The sequence below is a fragment of the Somniosus microcephalus genome, chromosome 14, assembly GCF_052327205.1.
Source record: "Somniosus microcephalus isolate GS21.2 chromosome 14, FLI_Smic_1.0, whole genome shotgun sequence".
NCBI classification, from domain to species: Eukaryota; Metazoa; Chordata; class Chondrichthyes; order Squaliformes; family Somniosidae; genus Somniosus; species Somniosus microcephalus.
This window is the reverse complement of record NC_141000.1, coordinates 98,771,874-98,799,871: the sequence shown is the minus strand read 5'-3', so window position 1 is coordinate 98,799,871 and position 27,998 is coordinate 98,771,874. Positions and strand designations below refer to the sequence as shown.

The window sequence follows — 27,998 nt, the reverse complement described above, 5'->3', positions numbered from 1 at the left end:
GGGGTGGAAGCAAAGCTTTTCAAGTGTAACTAATCCGACAGGACAGCTCCTGCTTATTATAGAACCATCGCTGATAATAAAATCTGAATCAAACTGTGGACTGAAAGCCACTTGAGATCTTTCCCTCTTTAATTTTTAAAGTTATGGAAGCACTTGACACGAAGGTGGATCCTATATCACCAGTTTGCGTGCAAGTACTCACTTAAGCAATACAGTGCACCCGAATCCGCGTAGTGCTGTGGACATTTCAGGTGAGCACCCGTGTAAAGGCAACTAATTATGATGTTCCATTACTCTCCTCTAACTGTCACAATTGGTCCTAAGTGGGCATGAGTGATTTATTCAATTAGTTTTCACAAGACTAAGTTATGACAAATTTATGTTTTGGCTGCAGGAAACTGGTACCAATCGCGAAACCACCAAAACATCAAAACAGAAGGGAGTGCTCCTGTTAACATCCAGTCAGCTGAAATCCCAGCGCTGAGAATAGGTCTCACGAATTGCACAGCGGCTGTAACTGGATGGCTGAGCCGAGGCACAGCGTTGCCTGCAGGCCGCCAGAAGCAGCGGCAGGTTCGGCTTACGCTCGGTGCAGTGACCTGCTTTAAGCCGCTGCTGTTCAATCCGCTTTTACTGCTCGTTATTGGAGCAGTTTGGTTCTTTTGATGCACAGAAATTAATAAGCCCGTCTTCATTTTTTTCCCCTTTCCCGCAAAGCTTTTAATGTAAGTGTCCCAGTATAAAAAGGAGGGACATCACATCACTGTCAGAATTCTGGCCCTGTCGGGATAGCGATTTAACCGTGTGGACAGCGCGCTCACCGCAAGACTTTTTTTGCGAGATTTACAGATATTTTGTGCTTTATGCCCCGATATATTGTTTGCATTAAATAACCCCGAGTACAAACATTTTAATTAGTGGCAATAGAAAAATTCTCTCAAGTTTCCTCATCTCCTCCCTAAGTAGAATTGCCCAATATGGTTGCCACCAACTTTATATTAAGAGACAATCCCTAAGTTTATGTCAAAACTAAGAATGTACAAAACAAATCCAAATTCAGTGTTCTGCCCCTTAAGCCTGGGATTTCTGCAGTTTTTGCAAATTGGTGTTTATTTGCATGAATTTCTTTTTTGTTTCTCGCTTCGTGACTTATTTTCTTCCCCCTCCTTTTTAAGTCCCCAATTTATTAAAGGGTCAAAATGACAAGAAGGTGCCCTGCTTCCAGCACTTTGCCAGTGCTGCTCTGTGGGGCAGCTTTTGGAAGGAGTATTAATGTTGAGAATGATCTGACCACAGAAACATCATTGTGCAATTCTAGAAAGCCTGCTGACTCAACCTCAGCCCCCATTTTGCAAGACCCTGCTAATGGTGTGGGGTTTTACGTGGAGCAGACATGAGGTGTTAAATCAGGCACCTGACCTCGTAGAACTGACTCTGATATTCCAACCAGTAATTTCTGCACTTATCCCATGCTTCCAAAAGGTGTTTGATAAAGTGCCACTTAATAAGCTTGCCAGCAAAGTTGAACATAGAAGATAGGAGCAGGAGTAGGCCATTCGGCCCCTCAAGCCTGCTCCGCCATTCAATGCGATCATGGCTGATCATCCAAATTCAGTACCCTGTCCCTGCTTTCTCCCCATATCCCTTGATCCCTTAGCCTTAAGAAGTATATCTAACTCCTTCTTGAATATATTTAATGAATTGGCCTCCACTGTCTTCTGTGGTAGAGAATTCCACAGGTTCACCACTCTCTGGGTGAAGAAATTCCTCCTCATCTCAGTCCTAAATGGCTTACCCCTTATCCTTAGACTGTGACCCCCGGTTCTGGACTCCCCCACCATCGGGAACAGCCTTCCTGCATCTAGTCTGTCTAGTCCTGTTAGAATTTTATAAGTTTCAATGAGATCCCCTCTCATTCTTCTAAACTCTAGCGAATATAAGCCTAATCGACGCAATCTCTCTTCATACGTCATTCCTGCCATCCCAGGTATCAGTCTGGTGAATCTTCGCTGCACTCCCTCCATGGCAAGAACATCCTTCCTCAGATAAGGTGACCAAAACTGCACACAATACTCAAGGTGTGGTCTCACCAAGGCCCTGTACAACTGCAGCAAGACATCCTTGCTCCTGTACTCGAATCCTCTCGCTATGAAGGCCAACATACCATTTGCCTTCTTAACCACCTGCATGCTTACCTTCAACGACTGGTGCACAAGGACACCCAGGTCTCATTGCACTTCCCCTTTTCCCAATCAATTGCCATTCAGATAATAATCTGCCTTCCTGTTTTTGCCACCAAAGTGGATAACCTCGCATTTATCCACATTATACTGCATCTGCCCAATCGCCCAACCTATCCAAATCGTACTGGAGTTTCTCTGCATCCTCCTCACAGCACATCCGCCCACCCAGCTTTGTGTCGTCTGCAAACTTGGAGATATTACATCTAGTTCCCTCGTCTAGATCATTAATATATATTGTGAATAACTGGGGTCCTAGCACCGATCCCTGCAGTACCCCACTAGTCACTGCCTTCCACTCGGAAAAAGACCCGTTTATTCCAACTCTTTGCTTCCTGTCTGCCAACCAGTTTTCTATCCAAGTCAGTACCTTACCCCCAATCCCATGTGCTTTAACTTAGCATGCTAGTCTCTTATGCGGGACCTTATCAAAATCCCTCTGAAAGTCCAAATACACCACATCCACTGTTTCTCCCTTATCTATTCTACCAGTTACATCCTCAAAAAATTCCAGTAGATTAGTCAAGCATGATTTACCTGTTGTAAATCCATGTTGACTTTGTCCGATCCTGTCACTGTTTTCCAAGTGCTCTGCTATTACATCTTTTATAATGGACTCTAGCATTTTCCCCACTACCGATGTCAGTCTTACCAGTCTATAATTCCCTGTTTTTTCTCTACCACCTTTTTTAAATAGTGGGGTTACATTAGCTACCCTCCAATCCATGGGAACTGTTCCAGAGTCTATAGAATTTTGGAAAATGACCAGCAATGCATCTAAGTACCCTAGGATGTAGTATCAGGCCCTGGGGATTTATCGGCCATCAATTTCCCTAACACCATTTCCCTACAAATACTGATTTCATTCAGTTCCTCCCTCTCATTAGACCCTATGTTCCCCGACATCTCTGGGAGTTTATTTGTGTCCTCCTTTGTGAAGACAGAACCAAAGTATGTATTTAATTGGACTGCCATGTCTTTGTTCCCCATTATAAATTCCCCTGATTCTGACTGCAAGGGACCTACGCATGACATTACCAATCTTTTTCTCTTCACATATCTATAGAAGCTTTTACAGTCAGTTTTTATGTTCCCTGAAAGCTTACTCTCATACTCTATTTCCCCCTCTTAATTAATCCCTTTGTCCTCCTTTGCTGAATCCTAAACTGCTCCCAATCCTCAGGTTTGCTGCTTTTTCTGGCCAGTTTATATGTCCTCTCCTTGGATCTTATGCTATCCCTAATTTCCCTTGTTAGCCAATGTTGAGTCATCTTTTTGTTTTATTTTTATGCCAAACAGGGATGAACAAATTCTGTAGTTCATCCATGCGATCTTTAAATGTTTGCCATTGCCTATTCACCGTCAACCCTTTAAGTAACATTCCTCAATCCATCCTAGCCAACTCGCGCCTCAAAGCATCATAGTTTCCTTTATTTAAATTCAGTACCCAAGTCTCTGAATCAACTACTTCACTCTCCATCTTAATGAAGAATTCTATCATATTATGATCGCTCCTCCCCAAGGGGCCTCGCACAACAAGATTGCTAATTAATCCTTTCTCATGACATAATACCCAGTCTAAGATGGCCTGATCTCTAGTTGTTTCCTTGACATATTGGTCCAGGAAACCATCCCGTATACACTCTAGGAATTCCTCTTCCACAGTATTGTTACTAAACACAGTATTGAAGCCCATGGAATAAAAAGGACAGTGGCAGCATGGATACAAAATTGGCTAAGTGACAGGAAACAGAGAGTAGTGGTGAATGGTTGTTTTCTGGACTGGAGGAAGGTATACAGTGGTGTTCCCCAGGGGTCAGTACTAGGACCACTGCCTTTCTTCATATATATCAATGACTTGGACCTGGTTGTACAGGGCACAATTTCAAAATTTGCATATGACGCAAAACTTTGAAGTATAGTGAACAGTGAGGAGGATAGTGATAGAATTCAGGAGGACATAGACAGGCTGATGGAATGGGTGGACACGTGACAGATGAAATTTAACGCAGAAACATGCAAAGTAATACATTTTTTGGTAGGAAGAACGAGTAGAGTCAATATAAACTAAAGGGTACAATTCTAAAGGGGGTGCATGAACAGAGAGACCTGGGGGTATATGTGCACAAATTGTTGAAGGTGGCAGGGCAGGTTGAGAAAGTGATTAAAAAAGCACATGGGATCCTGGGCTTCATAAATAGAGGGATAGAGTACAAAAGCAAGGAAGTTATGATGAACCTTTATAAAACACTGGTTCGGCCTCACCTGGAGTATTGTGTCCAATTCTGGGCACCACACTTTAGGAAGAATGTGAAGGCCTTAGAGAGGGTGCAGAAAAGATTTACAAAAATGGTTCCAGGGATGAGGGACTTCAGTTAAGTGGATAGACTGGAGAAGCTGGGATTGTTCTCCTTAGAACAGAGAAGGTTGAGAGGAGATTTGAATGAGGTGTTCAAAATCATGAGGGGTCTAGACAGAGTATACAGAGAGAAACTGTTCCCATTGGCTGAAGGGTCGAGAACCAGAGGACACAGATTTAAGGTGATTGGCAGAAGAGCCAAAGGCGACATGAGGGAAAACCTTTTTACCCAGCGAGTGGCTAGGATCTGGAATGCACTGCCTGAGAGGGTGGTGGAGGCAGATTCAATCATGGCTTTCCAAAGGGAATTGGATAAGTACCTGAAGGAAAAAAATTTGCAGAGCTAAGGGGAAAGGGCAGAGGAATGGGACTAGCTGAAGTGCTCTTGCAGAGAGCCGGCACGGGCTCGACGGGCTGAATGGCCTCTTTCTGTGCTGTAACCATTCTATGATTCTATATTACAGACACATACAATCTCAATATAATATTGAGATCCCTTCTATGATGGCCCTATGGTGAATTTTAAGTCTTAAATGAGGCTCTGCCCACACAACAAGCCCCGCCCATAAAAAGTAGGCGATGGGGAGTCCCAGGACCAGGCGCCTCTTAAAGCTAGATGGAGATTTCTGTTGAAAGGATTTTTTTTTAGTGTGTGTGTTTTAATTCCACTTTGTTGCAAATTGCTCAATGCATTACTTAGTTTTAAATGTTTTTGCTTTTGTTCACCGTCAATACTTTTCTTCATTATTCTTGGTTGCTGCTGGTATTCAAATTGTACCATAAAAAGGGTTATTCATTTAAGGGTTCCAAACACATTGCAAAATTGGGATGCGGAAGAGCAGATCTAGGTTTTTGGCTGAGAGATAAATATTGGCCAGGAAACTAGGCAGGACGCCCCCGCTCTTCTTCAAAATAGTGCCATGGGATCTTTTACCTCCACCTCCGAGGGCAGACTTGGCCTTGGTTTAACATCTCATGGGAAAGACTTGGACATATCAGAGGGGACATAGCAGAGAAGACCTCTCATCACTGATTCTAATTCCCAAATGTAAGAAGTCACACAACACCAGGTTATAGTCCAACAGTTTTATTTGAAATCACAAGCTTTCGGAGCGCTGCTCCTTCGTCAGGTGAAGTGGAGAGATGCCTATAGACACAGCTTATATAGTCAGAGAATAATGCCAGATGATTACAGGTAATCTTTCTAACTGCCATTTATCACACCTCGGCAGAGAGATAATCACAGCAATCAAAGGTGTGGATGGTGTCCAAACAGGTCAGTCAGGAAAACATTACATCAAAGAACAATGAGGTGGGGTTAGAAAGATTACCTGTAATCATCTGGCATTATTCTCTGACTATATAATCTGTGTCTATAGGCATCTCTCCACTTCACCTGACGAAGGAGCAGCGCACCGAAAGCTTGTGATTTCAAATAAAACTGTTGGACTATAACCTAGTGTTGTGTGACTTCTTACATTTGTCCACCCCAGTCCAACACCGACATCTCCACACCATGTCTAATTCCCAAGGTAGACTACCACAGAATTGGACCATATGCTGAGCAACGCCCTGCCAACAACATTTGGATCAGGAACAACCTCTTCTGTACAAGTGAAGGTTACCACTGCATTAAGCTTTCATGCTACTGGATCCTGCCAGACCAGCGCAGGAGACCTCTGCCACACCAAAAGAGAAAAAAGAATGATTTGCATTTATATAGCGCCTTTCATAACCTCAGGGCACTCCAAAGCACTTTACAGCCAATGAAGCACTTTTGAAATATAGTCACTGTTGTAATGTAGGAAACGCGGCAGCCAATTTGCACACAGCAAGCTTCTACAAACAGGATGTGATAATGGCTAGATAATCTGTCTGATGACCAGAACATAAGGCAGTGTGTAGTGGGCGCGTATATCAAGCAAGTGACACTTTTAGATTTTCAAGGGGCAACGCCCTCATGGCTTCTCCTCTGAAAAGGGGGTGACAGCTGGACAGAGCAGAAAGCTCTCACTGGGTGGTAGGGTTCCCTCGAGTGCAAAGTCTAACTCATGGTTTCCATGTGAGCGCCAGGGCTCTTTGTATCAACCCATGGCCTTCATGAACAGAAAGGATTTGCATTCAATTATTGTTCAGATATTATCTGACCAGAGAAATATCATTGTGCACTAGGAAGCAGTAATGATGGCTTCATTGTGTGACATTCCACCATGCCTGAATGACTTGAAAGAGGAGAAACACTGGATGGTTGGCTCCTGGGAGAAAAGAGTTGTCCATAGCCATACAAAAGCAAAATACTGCGGATGCTGGAAATCTGAAATAAAAACAGAAAATGCTGGAAATGCTCAGCAGGTCAGGCAGCATCTGTGGAGAGAGAAACAAAGTTAACGTTTCAGGTCAATGACCCTTCATCAGAACCTAGATCTGACGAAGGGTCATCGACCTGAAGCATTAACTCTGTTTCTCTCTCTCCATAGATGCTGCCTGACCTGCTGAGTAATTCCAGTATTTTCTGTCCTTATCCATAGCTGTTGACCTCACCCAGAAGCCCCTGACACCAGAAGGATGCCTCAACTTGTCTGAGCATCTATTTGCTGTTCTTCTGATGCCACCTCCACCGACAAGAAAAGTGTGCTTATCTATCTATCTTCTATCTATATATATATAATAAAGCAGTTTGTCTCTCTGTCTGTCTGTCCGGCTATACAATCAAAAGTTATAGAGCGTACCTACACATATGTTATATCAAAAGAAAGCTTATCATTAGGGGAGTCTAATAGGTGTATTTACTTTTTGGTCAGACAAAAATTGTTCAGACAGTATACAAAAAAGCTTCAAAAAACAGCAACATTCCGCTCATTAGCGTTGAGTGACGTGATGGTTCACCAATCGTACAGGGAATTAACCTGATGGTTGCCCAATCGGTGCATCATGGGGGGCATTTCATTGCATGTGTGGGCGGGCCTAATCCTTCTGAGCTGAGGTGAGTGGCGACCATTTTGATTCCTAACTCTTGATTTATTTTTCCCACTTTGTGTGTGTGTGGAGGGGATTTTGGGAGTGAGTTGAGGTGGGGAATGGTTTCCCCAGCGGCGGCTATCTTGATTCCTAACTCTTGATTTATTTTTCCCACTTTGTGTGTGTGTGGAGGGGATTTTGGGAGCGTGTTGAGGTGGGGAAGGGTTTCCCCGGCAACTGGGCCCGGGCCTCTCTCACAGCCTGTAGCCCCTCAGGAGGGCGGGGGTGGGGGGAAGAAGGTTTTCCCCGGCAACCGGGCCCGGGCCTCTCTCACAGCCTGTAGCTGCTCAGGAGTGGGGGGGAGGGAGGAGGGTTAGCCCAGCAACCGGCAGCGTCTCACTCTCCCCCCCAGTCTCTCTTTCTCTCTTCCCCGTGCAGCCTGAAAGCCTGGGGGAAGAGGGAAGCGAGCAGGTGAGCGGCGGCGTCTCACTCTCCCCCCCGCCGCAGCGAAAGGCGTTCGTCTGGCGCCCGGCCAACTGGGTCCAAAGGCCTGCCGCGTTAACGATGAGGAACCCCGGGCTCGCTTCAGAGCGATGGGCACCCGGCCTCCCGATGTTGGACTAACTCTGTTCTGGTACCGGAAAGGAGGGAGAGACAGGGGGAGGGAGGGAGGGAGAGGGGAGGAGGGAGGGAGAGGGGTGAGGAGAGGGGCAGCGAGGGAGAGGAGAGGGGAGGGAGGGAGAGAGAGTAAAGCAGGGAGAGACGGGGAGGGAGAGAGAGAGAGGGTGAGGGAGGGAAAGAGTGAGGGGGTGGGAGAGGGAGGGAGAGCTCGCCTTCTTCCTTCCTTCGCAGGGGTCCATCGGGCCAGGCCTGAGGCGCTCCTTCCCCCCCTCTCTCTCCAGGTTAATCCCGAACTAAATCCAGCAGTCTCTCTCTCTCTCTTCCCCGATCTCTCTCTTCTCCCCCCCAGTCTCTCTCTCTCTCTCTCTCTCTTCCCCCCAGTCGCTCTCTCCCCCCCAGTCTCTCTCTCCCCCCCCCCAGCCTCTCTCTCTCTCTCTCTCTTCCCCCCAGTCGCTCTCTCCCCCCCTTCCCCCCAGTCGCTCTCTCCCCCCCAGTCTCTCTTTTCTCCCCCCAGTCTCTCTCTCTCTTCCAACAACAACATGCCCTCAAAAAATCCTTGGCACCGCCGGGCACTCCAGCTAGTAGTTACAATAAAAGAGTGTGTGCAAAAGTGCAATGGTTGTACACAATGCCTGAAATGGGATCTCCTAGTGGCAAACATTTCCTGTGCCATCAGAAAATTCGGTGCCGTCTGCATCCTGAGCTACTGGCACAGGTGCGTCTGCACAGAGGCCATCTCAAGACCATTTATACCATCCTCGCAAAATCGTGGCTTTATGTTCCACTCCTAACAGTGGAGAGGTGCCTTTTTCTCAAACTACCAATTTACAGGTTCCGCCTTCAAAGCTTAATAGATAGTTTGACATAGTTTATCATTTGCTTTTACTGGGAAAGAGTCCAATTTTTCATGATATTTTTATATTAAGAATGTAATGTAAACAAATTCAATTGTCATAAGGATAAGGTGACACAATAGCTTACAGCTTAGGCTCTCTTAGTGTCTCTCTCTAATGCCCAACAGTCAATATACCAAACTCCTTGGATTAATATATTACTATTTTATCTATAGCACTAACAGCAGATTGTATTATTTTGACAAAGTAATTGCAATGCAATGCGGTGGAACTGTTTTTCTCATGGCTTTAGTACGCTGAGAATAATTTACAAGATAAATTAAATGTTATTTTATATATATATATATATATAAATATTGTAACAGAAAGACAACATTACATAACTGAATTTGGGAGGGAACATTACCTATTGGTGCAACAGGTAATATGGGCCCACTTTCCCTGATAGTCAACTGGTCCTTTGTAGTTTAGTGCCAAAGTATAGGCCAATTTCCCATGTTGGTATTGCAGATTGATCAGTCAGAAAGGGGTGTCTGCTACAGCTGCAGATGAAAGGTCATCGACCTGAAATATTAACTCTGTTTCTCGCTCCACAGATGCTGCCTGACCTGCTGAGTGTTTTCAGCATCTGCAGTATTTAGCTTTTGTGTCAATTTGAATTTGTTTCTCTATTTTCTTTAATGGTATGGTTGATGGTTATGTGTGGAGGGGAAGAAATGTATTTGGGGAATTAAGATTTTTGTGGCCTTTAATTTTTCCCTGTCAGTGAGACGGGTGCCTCTGTTATGCCACTATAGATGCAGGGCACCTGCCCTGGCTATTTAAATGGCTCCTTCCCCAGGATTTGGAATGGGGTCATCAGTTGGTCAAAGAGAAGTCCTACCAAACTGCACTTCCACTGCTTCAAAAGGCTTTGTGAACTTCCTGCCTAGGAAATCTTCCTGCTACGTTTAAAATGATGCTAACACATAACAACCAGAGGAAATCTTTCCTTGTGATGGTGATCAGAAGCAGGATATTCCCCTCCCAAGCCCAGGGGCACTGAAGCAAACTGTAGCACTCACCAGGATCAGCTAACTCAACACAGACCAGTGATCAAGCCTGGGCTTGAAATGCATCTAGTACATTGCTTGCACAAGAGCTTTTTGGGGGGGAGAAATTAATTCTGCATTGATCCCACTCCAGAATAAAGAACCTTCATATCGTCACTGGCAAACATTAAAATCCAGAGTAAACAGCCATTTAATGTCCTTCCAAAACCTACAGACACTCTTACAGGATAGTACAAGTGGCATTTGACTTCACCTGTTGAAGCCTCTTAAAGCTGTAAAGGCCCATGCAGCCCATTACCTGAAATTAAATTTGGTGCCTTGCTGTAAGAATAGTGTACATGGAGCAGCTCCCTGTGACAATAACAAATACAGCCTGGAGTCGTTGCATGTCGAATTGCTCTGCGCACAAGTATAAATGGTGCATTAGAACAGTTTGTACAATGTGACAATAGGATTTATTTGATGAAGCCAACTACACTTTAGCTGAAAGAAAGAATCATTTTCAAACTACACCATTGTAATATATGGTATCTGTCAATTTGTTTTAGTAACAGACTAGCAAAAGTAGATCTGCAATCATCTAAAATACAGTTGGTCAGGAACTGGTGAATTAAATATTGGTACTGTGCTTCTGTTGCTGTTGACTGGATCATTTATTTTTGTGCTTGTCAAGATGAGGGATGCTAGTGCTGGGGAAATGGAACATTTTCCATTACAGGCACCCACTGTCAGCATCAAGTACTCCCAGGTTCGGTATAGCATAGCTAAACGCAGGGGAAAGCTCTCTTTACTCTGCCCCAAGGAAGTATCTCAGCCGCAATCTTGGAAAAACACCCCTTACTGCAACATTTGTTATATTTTTCCATTTCCCACACCAGCCATTCTGTGGACTATCTAAATCAGAATTTAATACCAACAATTGTTGCAAATTGGTGACAGTTTTATGCTATGGACCTATGCCCAACGGAAACTGAGTCTGCACAAACATTTCACATTGAACCTTTAGGGCCAGGAAACCTTCATCCCATCAGCTATTGAATTTGATGCCAGATGGCGGATTTGAAAGACCAATTGTTTAACCCATTGCACCATCCATTCCCTTAAATGGATAATTTCACCTGTAAACTTAATCTACATGAAATAGATTTTTACTTAAGTTGGTTCCAACTGGAATTGTTATCTAGATGGGTGTAAGTGACATTGATTAATTAATGCCACTTCATTCACTCTGGTCAGGTTACCCTTGGTGACCACACTGGGCACTTTAGTTTCCTCCTACTTTGAGGGAATAGACTCATTGAAGTAATTAGCTAGAGGGCAGTTTCAATACTGAGCTATGACAGCCATTAGATTCTGGGGCATTGTGGCAATTCCATTTAGTACAGTGCTAATCCATTGGTTAGGTGCAGGCAGTGCAGTTGAACTGGAATAAGATTTGTCTGTCTCATGTTATGATTTTCACATCCAAGTTATGCCCACTATGGGTGTTTGTCAAGAAAGTCATAATATAACAAGGACGTTATTGAGAGTTAACAGATAAAACAGGAAGTATATCTCTAAATTTTACCCAGGGTTTCCTATGCTGATAAGGTCCATTTTAATGTGTTTCTTTTTTAGCTTTGTAATGTAACTGGCCAAATTGTAAAACAATAATAAACTAGAAAGGGGCAACAACGGGTTGTCAGCTTCTGAATACTCACTGTTAACTCAAAAACTATGGCTCTCATCTTCATGACATGTAGAAGGTATGATTATAATGATAAGTAGAATAATCCATTAATTAGCCCTTCCTAATTAAATGTATGCAGATTAATTTGATTAGAATATTGCCTTTCCCAATAGCTCTGTACTATAAATGTCTGGTACACAGCCAAACTACCAGGCAATCACAAAATTCTCATTCCTGTTTACATTTTGCGATTTGGATTCAAATTTCCATATCTCAAATTCTACCAACTGAACTGCATCTGTAATTTAAAATAAATCCAAATACTAATCTGCACCACATGAGCCAATCAGCAAAACGTCAAGTTGCGGTAAGAACTTTGGTGAGTTTTAAACTCGTGGCAATGAGCAAGATACCATCACATAAGTGTAGTGTATGTACCTTTAAGAGCCCCTGTGTACTGTAATGCCGGTAGTGAACACTCGGGTATATAAGCCTGTATAGCGTCTTGTATCTTTGCTTCATCATTAGGCGTATACATTGTGGTGTAGGTTGTCCCTTTTCGGATGACTCTATGATCTGGTCAGCATGGCGCCTTATTATGCTTTCACCAATGTCCACGGTATACATCAGCAGTCCTAGTCGTGTGCAAATAGTTCCAGGCTGCCATTTCTCGGTACGGTAGTCCCGGGCCAAAACTTGTTGACCTATCTGGAAGGTTCTAGTTGGCCTTTCATTCGTGCCTTGAAATTGCCGGTTCTCTACGTCCCTTCTGATGTTTGGCTTGATCAAATCCAGCCGGCATCTTAGTCTTCTATTGAAAAACATCATGGCGGGAGTTTGGTTTGTAACCACATGTGTTGCATTCCTGTATGCAAACAAGAAGTTATCTACCTTATGTTGTAGATTTATGTCTTCATTACCCATGGCCTTTATGGCCTTCTTGAAGGTCTGGACAAACATTTCAGCTAATCCATTGGTGGCGGGATGGTATGGGGCGGACGTGTAGTGCTTAACCCCATTGTTTTTTAAGAACTTCCTGAATTCTTCGGACACAAATTGCGGTCCATTATCAGAACAGATCTGTTCAGACAGCCCATTCCTGGCAAATATGGTCCTTAATACTGTGATGGTTTTTTCCGTGGTGGTGGAGGACATCTTTATTACCTCCGGCCACTTGGAGTGTGCATCAACCGCGATTAAGAACATTGAGTCCATAAATGGACCAGCAAAGTCGATATGTACCCTTTGCCATGGAGATGAGAGCCACTCCCATGGATGTAGAGGGGCTTGTGGCGGGGTGTTTTGGACCTTCTGGCATCCTAGACAGCTCTTGGTCATTTCTTCGATGTCTCCATCGATACCTGGCCACCACACAAATGCTCTGGCTAGGTTCTTCATTTTCACTCCACCCAGCTGCCCCTCGTGAAGCTCCTTTAGCACTTTATCCTGGAGTTTGGGTGGAATCACCACTCTGGATCCACACATCAAGGTTCCTTGGCACACTGACAGCTGTTCTCTTCTTTGCGAGAATGCTGGCAACAGTGGTTCGCCATGTGCTGGCCATCCCTTCACCGTTAAATCGTAGACTCGTGAGAGAGTCGGGTCATTTCTCGTTTCCTTTTCAATGGTAGAATTTGTTACTGGTAGACATTCTACTATGGTTGAGTGGAACATCTCCACTGGGTCCACTGTAGGTGCCTCTTCTACCGTTGGCAACGGTAGGCGCGATAAACCGTCAGCATTCCCATGCTGTTTTGATCCTTTGTATTCTATGTCATATTGGTGTGCCCCTAGGAAAAGGGATCACCTCTGTAGCCTTTGCGCTGTCATAATGGGAACGCCCTTTTTAGGGTTGAATATGGAGACGAGGGGTTGATGGTCAGTCAACAAGGTAAATTTTTGTCCGTGTAGGTAATGGTTGAATTTCTTCACTCCCCACACCAGGCTGAGTGCTTCCCTGTCAATCTGGGCATAGTTACGCTCAGCTGAGTTCAATGAGCGTGATGCAAAAGCTATCGGCCGCTCCGAGCCATCAGGGAATCTATGCGATAATACCGCTCCTATGCCGTAAGGGGATGCATCGCACGCCAGTCTGATTGGCAGTGATGGGTTGTAATGAGCCAACACTTCCTTGGACGTGATCAAGCCTTTGCATTTATGGAAGGCACGTTTACAGTCTTCGCTCCATTTCCAAATTACTCCCGTTTGTAGCAGTGCGTTAAGAGGGTGCAGAACAGTTGACAAGTTCGGTAAAAATTTATGATAGTAATTTATCAATCCCAGGAACGACCTTAATTGTGAGACATTTTCAGGTGCTGGGGCTTTTATGACCGCTTCAATTTTTTCAGGTGACTTATGCAACCCTTCTTCGTTAATTATATGGCCACAATATGATATTTGTTTCTGGAAAAATTCGCACTTGGGGCGATTTGCTCGTAGGCCCCGTTCTCTCAGCCTAGTGAGCACCTGCTCCAAATTGGCAAGGTGCTCGTTGTCGTTTTCTCCTGTTACAAGGATGTCGTCTAGGTAGCATTGAGTCCCCGGAATCCCTTGCAGGACTTGCTCCATAGCTCTTTGCCAGATAGCTGGAGCTGATGCTACTCCGAAAACCAGTCGATTGTACCGGTACAGGCCTTTGTATGTGTTTATCGTGAGATATTTTTTAGAGGCCTCCTCAACCTCCATCTGTAGATACGCCTGTGCCAAGTCAATTTTGGTGAAACATTTCCCTCCGGATAGTGAGGCGAAAATATCTTCTATCCTTGGAAGAGGATACTGTATCGTGTGAAGGACCGGGTTTACAGTCACCTTGAAGTCCCCACAGATGCGAATTTTTCTCTGTTCTTCAGATTTATCATTATTCAACGTTTTCTTCATGACCGGGACGATGGGTGTTGCCCACTCGCTCCAATCTACCTTGGATAACACGCCTGCTTTTTCCAAATTCTCCAGCTCTGCCTCGACTACTGGACGAATTGCGTATGGCACCGGCCTTGCCTTAAAAAACTTGGGAATTGCTGCATCTTCCACTTTTATTGAGACGGTGATGCCTTTCAAGGTTCCTAGTTCCTGTTGAAACACTTCTTTGGCGTTGGCCAAGATGTCTTTTAATCGTTCAGGTATGACGTCATCATCATTTTTTTCCTTACTGGTCACCGTCAGTGCCTGAATGGAGTGCCAGTCTAAACGTATCTTCCTGATCCATTCACGTCCCAACAACGGTGGACCACCATCTTGCAGAATGTATAAATACAACTTCGGTATTTCCTTGCCCTTGTATACAACAGGCACCTTTATTTTCCCTCTGGGGTATACTTTCTGCCCCGTATATGTTTTCAAGATAATGGATGTGTCTTTTAAAGGTATATGCGGAAATAGCCGCTCGTAATCCCGTCGACTTATGACGGTCAGAGCTGATCCTGTATCTAGCTCCATTTTAACTGGGGACCCCGCTATCGTGAGGGTAACCCAAATGGTCTGGTAATCTTCTTTGGCAATTACATTATGTAATTTGAGACAGCTTAGTCTCTTGTTTCCGGAGTCGCTATCGCTCTTCTGGTCTTCGGAGCTACTGTCCATCATCATTTGTACCTTTCTGTACTTTTCCTTATTGATTTTTTTTCTGTCAGTGGATTTTTTGTTTCCAGATCGGCATACACGTGCAATGTGTCCCATCTTTCCGCATTGCCTGCATGCTTTGTCCTTGAACCAGCAGTCCCTCTGGTCATGGGTGGATCTGCCGCAGCGATAACATCTCCCGAAACCCCGTGTCATTTCATGGGTGCCGAAGTCCTGTGGCTTTTGCTGTATCTCTGCAGCTCCTCTTGCTGCTGCTTCATATGATACAGCCACACTGAAAGCCTTGTCCAGTGTCAAATCTTTCTCAGAAAGTAGCCTTTTTGTGTTCCTTCGCTTAGGAGACCGCAGACGAATTTGTCTCGTAGAGAATCTGCCAGTCCTGCCCCGAATTGGCAGTGCTTTGACAGCTTTCTTAATTCGGTGAGGTAATCAGCGTTACTTTCATTCTTGTGTTGATTCCTCCTGAAGAATTTGAATCGTTCCGCTATCAGCAGCGTTGTTGGGTTTAAGTGCTCCTGTAGGGTATCAACAATCTCCTTAAAATTCTTGTCCATCGGTTTGGCTGGAGTGATTAAGTTTCGTAACAGCCCGTGTCCTTGCGCCCATCAGATTTAGAAGTACCGATGCCTTTTTATCATCCTCTATTTCATTCGCTGTGCAATATACCTCCACTCTTTCGACATATGTGGTCCAATCGTCTATATCACTATCGAAAGCAGTAATATTGCCAGTCTTAGGCATCCTGAAAATCAAAAATGGCGCCTCCTGCGCTTTCCTTTCTTCCCTGCCGAGAAAAAATGGCACCTCCCGTGCTTTCCCGCCGCTGCCGCTGCTGACAACGCTGTTCTCTGCGGTTTTTATTTACACAGATATTTTTAATAGTTGGAGACTCGTTCTCGCCGGACTCTTTGGGACTTTTCCCTCCCTCTGCTTGGTCTGAATGCCGACCTGCTTTGCAGCGCCGGCCGTCTCCCGAGTGCTCCACTCTCCGTCTCTGTTTGCCTCCGCCTTCCGACTCGCTGCTCGGCCCCGCTGCAGAGCCACCCGATCGAGCCCCAGCCCGCCGCCCAGGAAGGATTAGTGCAGTACCTGCCACCAGCCCAGCTAGCTGGTGAAACCACAGTTTTTTTGTTTTTTTTCTTCGACCTTTGTCTGAGGAATCGATCTCCTTGAGGTGCTGCCGAATTGCAGGTAAGTCCGTTTCCAATTCGTCGCCACTGTTGTATCCGTGTGTTAATGGAGACACGGAATGCAGGAGTTGGTTTAACAGGTGTTTACTGAACAAAGTCTGGAGGTGAACTAAAAGATACAAGACGCTATACAGGCTTATATACCCGAGTGGTCACTACCGGCATTACAGTACACAGGGGCTCTTAAAGGTACATACACTACAATAAGCCAATGGGGGTTGTCAACAATAAGTTGCATGCTATATTCCTAATCATTAAAATGCATCTTGATTGGAGCTCCTTTGATGACTCAATGGGTAAAAGTGCTACCTAATATGGTACTGAGCCATAGAAACCTGTGGGGAGGGGGATCCCCAAATACAACTCCTGGCCTGTGCTGAGTTAATAGTCATAATGGGAAACCACAGCTGAAAAATCCAGCAAGGGTTCTCATTCCTGAGTGCAGTTCACGATCCCAGCTGGATTGGCTCTCAGTGAAGACTAGCTAAGCTTAGCTGTGATGCTGCTTATGGTGGGCTGACACTTTGGGGGGAAGTTTAACCGAATTCACCAGGCTGGAAATCCATGATATCGGGTGGAACACCAGTTCTACACCCTGCCCAATGTTATTGTCCATTGACTTCAATGGAGAGTAAAATCAGACAGGATGTAAAACCAGTGTTGAATCCGATCTCATGGGCTTCCTGCCTGGTGAGTTACGTTAAAATGATCCCCTCAGTATCTGGGCTAATGCAGGAAGACTGGCCGCTTGGGCAGTTACCAGAAGGTTACAAGGATCCATGAAATTAAATCTCACACAGCCAGTTTTGAATTACTCGTTTCATTTACTTAGATGATGGAAGTTGTTTATTTCTTGAATAATTAATTAACAGCAGTGGTTCCTTTGATGTGAAAGAATTAGGTTATTCCATTGTATAGATGCATACGTTTGCAAAGAGTTTGTTTCTTAAGGGAAATTCAATATTCTATTGGGGACATCCATTCTTCTTTAGTGAATTCTTCTGTCTCAAGTATTATTCTGTCTTGAACAACCTCTACATCAAAGGAGTTAATAGAAGTATTGGTTTTGATACCTACAGGGTTAAAAGCAGGTGTTTGAAACAACACAATGAGTTCTTCTGAAATCTGGGGCTCGCTCAGACAAAAGCTTATATTTTGTTCCCTGCTTGAGGAATATAATACGGCGATCCGCTGATATATAAAGTTTTGTGAGAAGATGAAACTGACTATATTTGAAATGTCAGAAACCAGAACTTTATTTATTGGATCTACAGAGAATTGTTTTTTCAATCGGGAGACTTTCTCACAGAGTATAAATGACTGATTGCAGAATTTCTCAGTGGATGGCTATTGGTATTGTCAATTTAGTTATGGGAGATTTGTTTGTTTCATATTATTAGTTAATTCTAAATAAAAATTGTAGGCACTTTAGCCTGTAAAAGCTGTGATAATGCCCACCAATTCAAAGAAAATTTGGTAGCGTAACATGCAACTAGTTAAATAAAGAAAACAGGTAACTCTTTGAGTAATATAATAGCAAAATACTGCGGATGCTGGAAATCTGAAATAACAACAGAAAATGCTGGAAACATTCAGCAGGCCAGGCAGCATCTGTGGAGAGAGAAACAGAGTTAACGTTTCAGGTCTGGGACCCTTCATCAGAACGGGAAAAAGCTGGAGCTGTAACAGATATTAAGCAGGTGCAGAGTCAGGGAAGGGGAGGATCTGAAGGAAGAGTCTGTGCTAGGGTAGGAGGCAGGAGAGATAAAATGCTGCAAATGGGGATGGCAGAATCATACAGCCTGAAGAATGGGGGCAGGGGTTATAGTCGGAAATTGTTTAACTCAATGTTGAGTCCAGAAGGCTGTAAAGTGCCTAATCGAAAGATGAGGTGCTGTTCCTCGAGCTTACGTTGAGCTTCATTGGAACAATGTAAGAGGCCGAGGACAGAGAGATCAGAGTGGGAGTGGAGCGGAGAATTAAAGTGACAGGCGACCGGAAGCTCAGGGTCACCCTTACGGATTGAACGGAGGTGTTCCGAAAAGCGGTCACCCAATCTGCATTTGGTCTCCCCAGTGTAGAAGAGACCGCATCGTGAGCAGCGAATACAGTATATTAAATTGCAAGAAGTACAAGTAAATCGTTGTTTCACCTTGAAGGGGTGTTTGGGGCCTTGGACAGTGGGAGGGGAGGAGGTAAAAGGGCAGGCGTTGCATCTCCTGCGCTTGCACGGGAAGGTGCCGGGTGAAGGGGAAGGAGTGTTAGGGGTGATAGAGGAGTGGACCAGGGTGTCGAGGAGGGAGCGGTCCCTTTGGAATGCTGAAAGGGGAGGTGAGGGGAAGATGCATCTGGTGGTGGGATCACGTTGGAGGTGGCGGAAATGGCAAAGGATGATCCGTTGAATGTGGAGGCTGGTGGGGTGAAAGGTGAGGACAAGGGGAACCCTATTGTTGTTCTGGGAGGGAGGGGAAGGGGTGAGAGCAGAAGTGCGGGAAATAGAACCGACATGGTCAAGGGCCGTGTCAACCACAGTAGAGGGGAATCAGCTTGAGAGCTGACCCAACGGAAGTGACCACTGCAGCAGACTGCAGGAATCCACCCAATCCGAGACCACCCTACTGCCTCCCCGTCCGTCCGGTCGTGTCATTCCGATTCGGGAGTCGTAGATCGCTCCTACTGCCACGGGTTGTATGTTTATTATACTCGGCTTAAACCATATGTAATATCTGATTATGCTTTAAAACTGTAGCTCTTTAATAAAAGCCTTGCAACTTCTAAAACCCTGTTGGGTAATCTGTGTGAGCCTGTGATCCTGAATCTCACATGTCGGAAGCACTGGTAGGGAAGGTGGCATCGTCAGAACAGATGCGGCGGAGATTGAGAAACTGGGAGAATGGAATAGTGTCCTTACAGGAAGCGGGGTGGGAGGAAGTGTAGTCCAGGTAGCTGTGGGAGTCAGTGGGCTTATAGTGAATATTTGTCAATAGCCTATCCCCAGAGATGGAGACAGAGAAGTCGAGGAAGGGAAGGGAAGAGTCAGAGAGGGACCATATGAAGGTGAGGGAAGGGTGGAAATTGGAAGTAAAGTGAATGATCTTTTCTAGTTCAGGGCGACAGCAGGAAACGGCACCGATACAGTCATTGATGAACCGGATAAAGAGGTGCAGGAGGGGACCTGAGTAGGACTGTGATGCGCTATCAATTACTCATAAAAGACTGAGAGCTAAGAGAGTAACTAAAGGCTTTTATTAACAAAAGAATGAAGGTCTGCCTCGAGTGGTCGACCGGTCCAGAAATACAAAGGGCTGGGGAGCAGTCACCTTTATACCAGGACTTGTGGGAGGAGTCAGCCGAGGCATGTCCAGGCATGTACACAGTGGAATACAAACAGTGGTTTACCACAGACTGGAACAAAGAATGTTCCACATATCCCATGAAAAGGCAGGCATAGCTAGGCCCATGCAGGTTCCCATAGCAACACATTTAATTTGGAAGAAGTGAGTGGAGTCAAAGGAGAAGTTGTTCAATTCCTCACTTCCTCTAACTCTTCTCCGACTCTTCACTTCCCTTCCTTGACTTCTCTGTCTCCATTTCTGGCAGTAGGTTATTGACAAACATCCACTACAAGCCCACTGACTCCCACAGCTACCTGGACTACACTTCCTCCCACGCCGCTTCCTGTAAGGACTCTATTCCATTCTCCCGGTTTCTCAATCTCTGCCGTGTCTGTTCTGATGATGCCACCTTCCATACCAGTGCTTCTGACATGTCTTCCTTTTTCCTCAACCGAGGATTCCCCTCTACTGTAGTTGACACGGCCCTTGACCGTGTCCGTTCCATTTCCCGCACTTCTGCTCTCACCGCTTCCCCTCCCTCCCAGAACAACAATAGGGTTCCCCTTTCACCCCACCAGCCTCCACATTCAACAAATCATCCTCCACCATTTCCGCCGCCTCCAATGTGATCCCACCACCAAACGCATCTTCCCCTCACCTCCCCTTTCAGCATTCCGACGGGACCGCTCCCTTCCGCGACACCCTGGTCCACTCCTCAATCACCCCTAACACCCCTTCTTCTTCGCCCGGCACCTTCCTATGCAAGTGCGGGAGATGCAACACCTGCCCTTTTACCTCCTCCCCTCCCACTGTCCAGGGCCTCAAACACCCCTTCCAGGTGAAACAGCGATTTACTTGTACTTCTTGCAATTTAGTATACTGTATTCGCTGCTCACGATGCGGTCTCCTCTACATTGGGGAAACCAAATGCAGATTGGGCGACTGCTTTGCGGAACACCTCCATTCAGTCCGTAAGGGTGACCCTGAGCTTCCGGTCGCCTGTCACTTTAATTCTCCGCTTCACTCCCACTCTGACCTCTCTGTCCACGGCCTCTTACACTGTTCCAATGAAGCTCAACGTAAGCTCGAGGAACAGCACCTCATCTTTCGATTAGGCACTTTACAGCCTTCTGGACTCAACACTGAGTTCAACAACTTCAGACTATAACCCCTGCCCTCATTCTTCAGGCTGTATGATTTTGCCATCCCCATTTGCAGCATTTTATCTCTCCTGCCTCCTACCCTAGCACAGAATCTTCCTTCAATTCCTCCTCCCCCCCCCTTTTCCCTGTCTCTGCACCTGCTTAAAATCTGTTACAGCTCCAGCTTTTTCCAGTTCTGATGAAAGGTCCCAGACCTGAAACGTTAACTCTGTTTCTCTTTCCACGGATGCTGCCTGGCTTGCTGAGTATTTCCAGCATTTTCTGTTGTTATTTACTCTTTGAGTAACCTCTCTAAAGTGAGAGTATAGTAAAGGTACAGATTATGGACCATAGGTGTAAAAGCCTGCCTATGGGACCCACTGGGATTCTGTAAAAATTCCACATTTTTGACGCCCCATATATAAATCATTACCTTCCAGAGAGAAGGGAAAAAAGTCATAGGGGAAAAAATGGGCCAGATTTTGCTGAAAAAGTCATAACTATGCACACCATTATTACTGCGCAAATCGGCCAGTAACGTTTACCGAGCGAGAGCAAGAGATACCCCGTGAATTATGAATCGCCACCAAGTTGCTGGCCATCATTAGCTTTGCCAAAACGACATCTCGTGCTTAGCCTTCTGGTGATTTTGCCCTGAAAGTAAACAATTATAATTGTGGAGTGTCATTCCTTCAAGTTGTGAATTGTTTTAGCAGATTTTAGGAATGTCAAATTTTAAATTTTCATCCTTACTTTTCCTTTGTGTCTCTTTTTTCTCTCTCTCTCTCTCTTAATCCAATCTTTCTTTCCCTCTCTTTATTTCTCTTTCTGTACCTGATTTGACATTGAATTCATCCCCTCTAATTCACCCTCCTTCTCAGTCCTTCCGCTGTTTATGTCTTAATCCTATAATCTCATTGGTTAAGGAGATGCACTGTTTATCCCGTTGTTCACCGAGGTCCCAGAGGCCCTGTTGCCCTCGCTGCGCTGTTATCAGCTCGTACTTCCAGCAACTTTGTGGGCAGTGTGCGGCTTTACCATTAGCAAGACCCAGGGATCGAACAGATAAGTCCTGTCACTATACTCTGGCTCCCATCTAAGCTCTTCAATTTTGGAAGGTGGAACAATATACGTTCTATCAGACTGCAACTCAGCCTATAAAAAAACAGACACATTTACATAGCACCAACAAGAACATGCATTTAGCCAGTGCTTTAACATATGGAAACATCCAGCGATTGCAAGCGTTTAAACAAGGTAGACAAGCATTACTTTGTAAAAACGATACTTTTACAGTAATTGCCAACTTTATTTGTATCCTCGAAATGTCAAAACAACATAAAAACATAACCCTCAATATAAAATTAGCTTCTGAAACATGGTCACTCACTTCCTATGTGGTTATAATGCGACCACAGAGCCCTCTGATTATCTTTGTGCCCTTCACAGCCTCAGACTAGCTAATTGCTTGTTGTAATACAGCCAAAATATAGCTCCAAATGGCTTGAAAATATCCCAAACAAAGGGAATTAAAAATAGATATTCCTCATAATCTATATTTAGGTGGTCAGACATTCACAGGTTTCAGAGAAGAATTTGCCTAAACAATTACAGCTGCCAAACAAACATGTACTGTAAACAGCCCCACAGGATGCTTATAATTGAATGGAGTGACTTGACTCCTTCTTGAGAAACCCATTGATCTGTTCCAACCACTTTGATCATCCTATGATTACAGGAAATTAATAGTTGTTCAGACCACTATCAGAGATGCTGCTCTAGAGAGAATGGATCTAATTCCTGCATTTAAAAGCATTAGAATATTAAACTACTCTTTGTCCCACAGGAACAACCTACATAGAACCACAGAAGAAGATGGTTCCGCTGAGGATGCTTCCTGAGGATCTCCTGCAGTGATGTTCTGGGGCTGTGATGACAGGCCTCCAACAACCACAGCCATCTTCCTTTGTGTCAAGTATGACTCCAGCCACTGGACTGTATTCCTTTTGACCCCTATTGACTTCAGTTTTGCTAGGGCTTCATGGTGCCATATGCAGTCGAACACTGCCTTGATGTCAAGGGCAGTGACTCTCACTTCACTGATGACTGGGAGGAGACAGATGGGGCAGTAATTGCCCAGTTCAGATTTATTCTGAGTTTGTGAATAGATTCGTCCTGGGCAGTCTTCCTTATTGTCAGGTTGATGCCAGTGTTTTAGTACAGAACAGTTTGGCTAGGGGAACAGTTATCTCTGGTGCACAGGTCTTCAGCACTGTTGTCAGGTCCAATAGCCTTTGCTGTGTCCAATGCACTAAGCTGCACCTTAATGTCATGGTGAGTAAACCAAATTGACTGAACACTGGTAGCTATGATGATAAGAAATAGGAGCAGGAGTAGGCCATTCGGCCCTTCGAGCCTGCTCCGCCATTCAGTAAGATCATAGCTGATCATCTAACTCAACTTCACCTTCCTGCACTATCCCCATATCCCTTGATTCACTTAGTATTAATTAGTATGAAGGGGTTTTTGAGCAGAGGCCGAGTAGAATCATCCACTCAGCACTCTTGACTGCACACACTTCAGCTCCCTTCGCTTCCTGTTAGTTACCATCATTCCCAACTGGATGTGGTAGGACTGCAGAGCTTTTCTCCAATTCACTGCTTGAGGCACTGTTTAGCTCTGTCTATAACCTGCTGCTTTTAGTGTTTAGCATGCTCTAGCCCTGTGTAGTATCTTCATTAGGTCAATTCCTCATTGTATGATATGCCTGGTGCTGTTCCTGGCATGCCCTTCTACACTCCACATTGAACCAGGGTTGGGATCCTGGCTTAAAGATGCTTAAGGAGTGAGGGATGTGTTGAGCCATGAGGTTACAGATTGCGGTGGTATACAATTCTGCTGCAGATGATGGCCCACAATACCTCATTGATACCCCGTTTTGAGATCCTAGTTCAAAATTAATAAGAAGAAAATCAGAAGGACTCAAGCATCGTACCTGGATAGACTAAGTCAATCCCAGCCCATTCAACTCGGCAAAGTCCTCCTCATGAATATCTGGGGCTGGTGCTCAAATTGAGAGAACTGCCCCACAGACGAATCAAGCAACAGCCCAACATAGTCACACTCAGAGAATCATATGCATCAGCCAACATCCCAGACTCCCTTGTCATAATCCATGTGTAAGTCCTGTCCCAACACCAGGATACACCCATCAGAGGTGGGGGCACAGTGATATACAGTTACAGTCCCATGGCTTCGGGTCAAAAAAAGACACAGAAGGGCTAAAAGGGCTACACTTTCCTCACGAATGTTGTTTGTATTGTCGGCCTTAGTTTTATCATATGCCTCCCTTTTAAGTTTCAATTTAGTTTGCTATCTCTATTTATCCACAGAGCTCTATCCTTTGATGCACATCCTTTTTGATTCATAGGAATATATCTATTTTGTACTCTTTCCAGCTCATATTTGAAGATTCTCAAGTTGATATGTCATCCTGTTTGCAAACATTTCTGCCCAGTTAATTTAGGCAGACCTTTCTTATCTCACTATTTGTTTCCAGTCCAGCAGCCTTATCTTTGACTCTTCATTATCCCTTTCTGTTTTTACATTGTATCCCACTATATTGTAGTTGCTATTCTCCTCTCAAATCAGTTATCTGTCCCCTTTCACTTCCCAGAATGAAATCACCCATTGCTTCTTACCTTGTTCGACTATTGATGTTTGGCATGTCAGACTGTAAATTATATTCGCTACAGCTTGCAAAAACAGTTAGCAGTAACCAGTTTTATTCCTGTGTATGCTGTGACCAGCAAGAACTTTTCTTATTTTGCATTTTATTTCATTTTATATTAACCACAGACTAAATGACCATAACTGAGCCTGGTCATTTCCTCTCCCAGTGCTCTAGAAGGGGTAGCAATCAGGAGCAGGATCTTCAGCTGATTTTGTCCTCCTTGAGTCTGACGACACTGAACTGAACTGCTGCATCCCTGGTACTGGCCTGTCTGAGCTCTGCTAATCCAGCACTGGGGTGTGAGCTCAGTTCCATACCACCAAAGTCCTTTTTGCCTCCAAAGGTACTATATGAAATGTTTACTCATTATAAATATTTAAAGAAACAAAAATATTTAAATTAACTTTTTGCTGTATTAAAAATCAATAGTTTTGAACATACTTGTGAGTTGTTTCAGTGTATGTGTCAAAGATTTCTACAACATTTTTTAACAAGAAGTTGAGTGTAAATATATATCTGTCATTTACAAGGGGATGGAAATCGAAACTACAATTTTCAGTTCACACTGAAGGCTTCATTCTGCGATCCCACACTCCCAGCGGGGAGCCCTGGTCGCAGGGAGTGCGGATTGGAGCATGGGAGCTACAATGCTCTGTCTCCCGCCCACACACCCTCCGAGCGCAGCTTTCCCTCAAAGCGTGCAGGAACATGCACTTAACCCTTTTACTCCTCCGAGAAAGTTGAACTCTGTAGTAGTGCGGATTCAATTATTTGAGGCACAACATCTATGTTTAAGAAATCGAAAGGTCTTAAGTGGTCACCTGTCACTGGAATCAGAACATGTAACATTGAGGCAAATTAAAATATCTTGAAGGGTTCCATATGGCCCCTATTTGGATTGATTCAAGTCCAGATAACAATTCAACCCTAAACCCTTTCAAAAAGAAAACAGCAGCATCTCCAACAGAAGTGAAAAGACAGTTCCGCCACCCTCCACCCCGCCTGCCCTGCTGAGTAGATTGCTTGAGACCTCAGTTAAACCTCATTCTCTTTTGCATTCAACAAGGAAACATAGCCAGATCGACATGTTTAAACAGCAGTTGATCTGGAGTCTGCCACCAAACAGTAACACGACTGAGGCCTGCTGATGAAGCCCGGAACCTTGAGAGTGACACTTAAGCAGTTTAAGTTATCCACATTTCCAAAATTGTTCTGATGCCTGAAACTGTGATATTAAATATAGATTCCTTTGTTTGTTTGCTACAGATGGCTACAGTGCTGTGAGGACCATTGTGTCTCACCTCCTGACTCTCCAAAGCCTTTCCACCATCTACAAGGCGCAAGTCAGGAGTGTGATGGAATACTCTCCACTTGCCTGGATGAGTGCAGCTCCAACAACACTCAAGAAGCTCGACACCATCCAGGACAAAGCTACCCGCTTGATTGGCACCCCATCCACCATCTTAAACATTCACTCCCTCCACCATCGGCGTACCGTGGCTGCAGTGTGTACCACCTACAAGATGCTCTGCAGCAACTCGCCAAGGCTTCTTCGGCAGTACCTCCCAAAGCCGCGATCTCTTCCACCTAGAAACACAAGGGCAGCAGGGAACACCACCACCTCCAAGTTCCCCTCCAAGTCACACACCATCCTGACTTAGAAGTATATCGCCGATCCTTCATCGTCGCTGGGTCAAAATCCTGGAACTCCCTCCCTAACAGCACTGTGGGAGTACCTTCACTACACGGACTGCAGCAGTTCAAGAAGGTGGCTCACCACCACCTTCTCAAGGGCAACTAGGGATGGGCAATAAATGCTGGCCTTACCAGCAATGCCCACATCCCATAAACAAATAATTTAAAAAAAACAAGTCTATCATTCCCCACAATTGCAGATGGTTGCATAGGATAAGGTAAGGGCATTTAGGTTGACAATTTCTTGGGTATAATGACATTACAAGGAGGAACCAGTCCCTGGTTCTTGTGACCCTACTAGAAAGCTGCCTGGTGAGCCTCGTGGCGCATGTCCTTGCTCTCTCAGTCAGTGTGTGGTCCAGGAAGATCTAAAGAAGTGTGGACAATATAAAATAAATCAAATAAATTGATCCAATGGCTCAATCCTTCAAATTACATGTTATCACAAATCATTCTGCTTCATGTCATAGTGAATCTAAGCAGAAAAAGTGCAGCGGTTAATGGGCATTTAAACTAAAACTACCACACCTAGTTGAAAAATGAGAGCCATTCACAGCACTGGCTGATAGAGTTACATCTCTCTCCCAAAGCTGGCACTAAAAGTAGCTCAAAATAATAGCATTTGACATTTGTTAACATTCACTCCCTTTGAATTCCTGTCACTATTGTTGTCAGCATTCAGAGGTTTAGTAATTTTAGAGAAATATATACATGTTCTTGGTAATAACTTGATACACAGAAAATTGGAACAATGTGCTTTTGAGCAGCACTTAATCTTTTCCAATTGGCAGCTGCCACAGACTGAGCTGTTAAGCCTGTGCTTATTGGCTCCCTTCACAGTTTCATTTAGGGGCATGTTGTTTTATTTAAAATGGTTTCTTATTGACTGGGTGGTGGTACATTTGGAACACAAAACATTTTGGGTGTAGTTGTAACACAGATACCAATATGAGACTAGTATCAGTGGATTACAATGCTCAGTCAGCAAACCTGAGTTATACTGTCAGCTACACCTTACACTTAGAGTCAAGTGAGCTCTGAGCTCACATGCTTAGATGCGTGTGGAGAGCTCCACTGCTCGGGTGATTCATTTGTAATGTTATGGGAGTAGAACGGGAGCAGCTTCTTACAAAAGATTGCTTATAAGGTCCCCACAAAGAGCACTTTCAAAATGTAGCTCTGCATCCGCTGGAGTTATACTGCCTCTAGTGCAAACTCCAAGTACTGTGAGATTACCCACTACAACAATTTCACATCCTTCACTTCAGTACACGCAGGACTTAGCTTGATGATCTAACCGCTAAATTATACTGCCACTTTTACAGTGATGCACATTGATTTTTTTTATATCATTGGACTTTGTAGCGATTATTTACAACTGGCTGGCTTGCTAGGCCACTTCAGAGGGTATTCGGAGTAAACCACATCATGTGGGACTGAAGTCACAGGTAGGCTAGACCAGTTGAGGTGCCAGGCTCTCTTCCCTGATGAACATTGGTAAACCAATTGGGATTTAATAAGAAGCTGTCGTGGTTATTTTTCAAGAGCTATCTCACAATTTGCTGGATATA

General features: G+C 44.6%; 1 long non-coding RNA gene across 1 annotated transcript; it reads left to right on the top strand.

Annotated features, from left to right (window-relative positions):
- LOC147107755 (uncharacterized) lies at nucleotides 1–27,998 on the top strand. The gene is made up of 4 exons (XR_015080860.1): nucleotides 1–251; nucleotides 22,846–22,974; nucleotides 24,858–25,075; nucleotides 25,999–27,998. It is a non-coding gene; the product is annotated as an uncharacterized LOC147107755 (long non-coding RNA).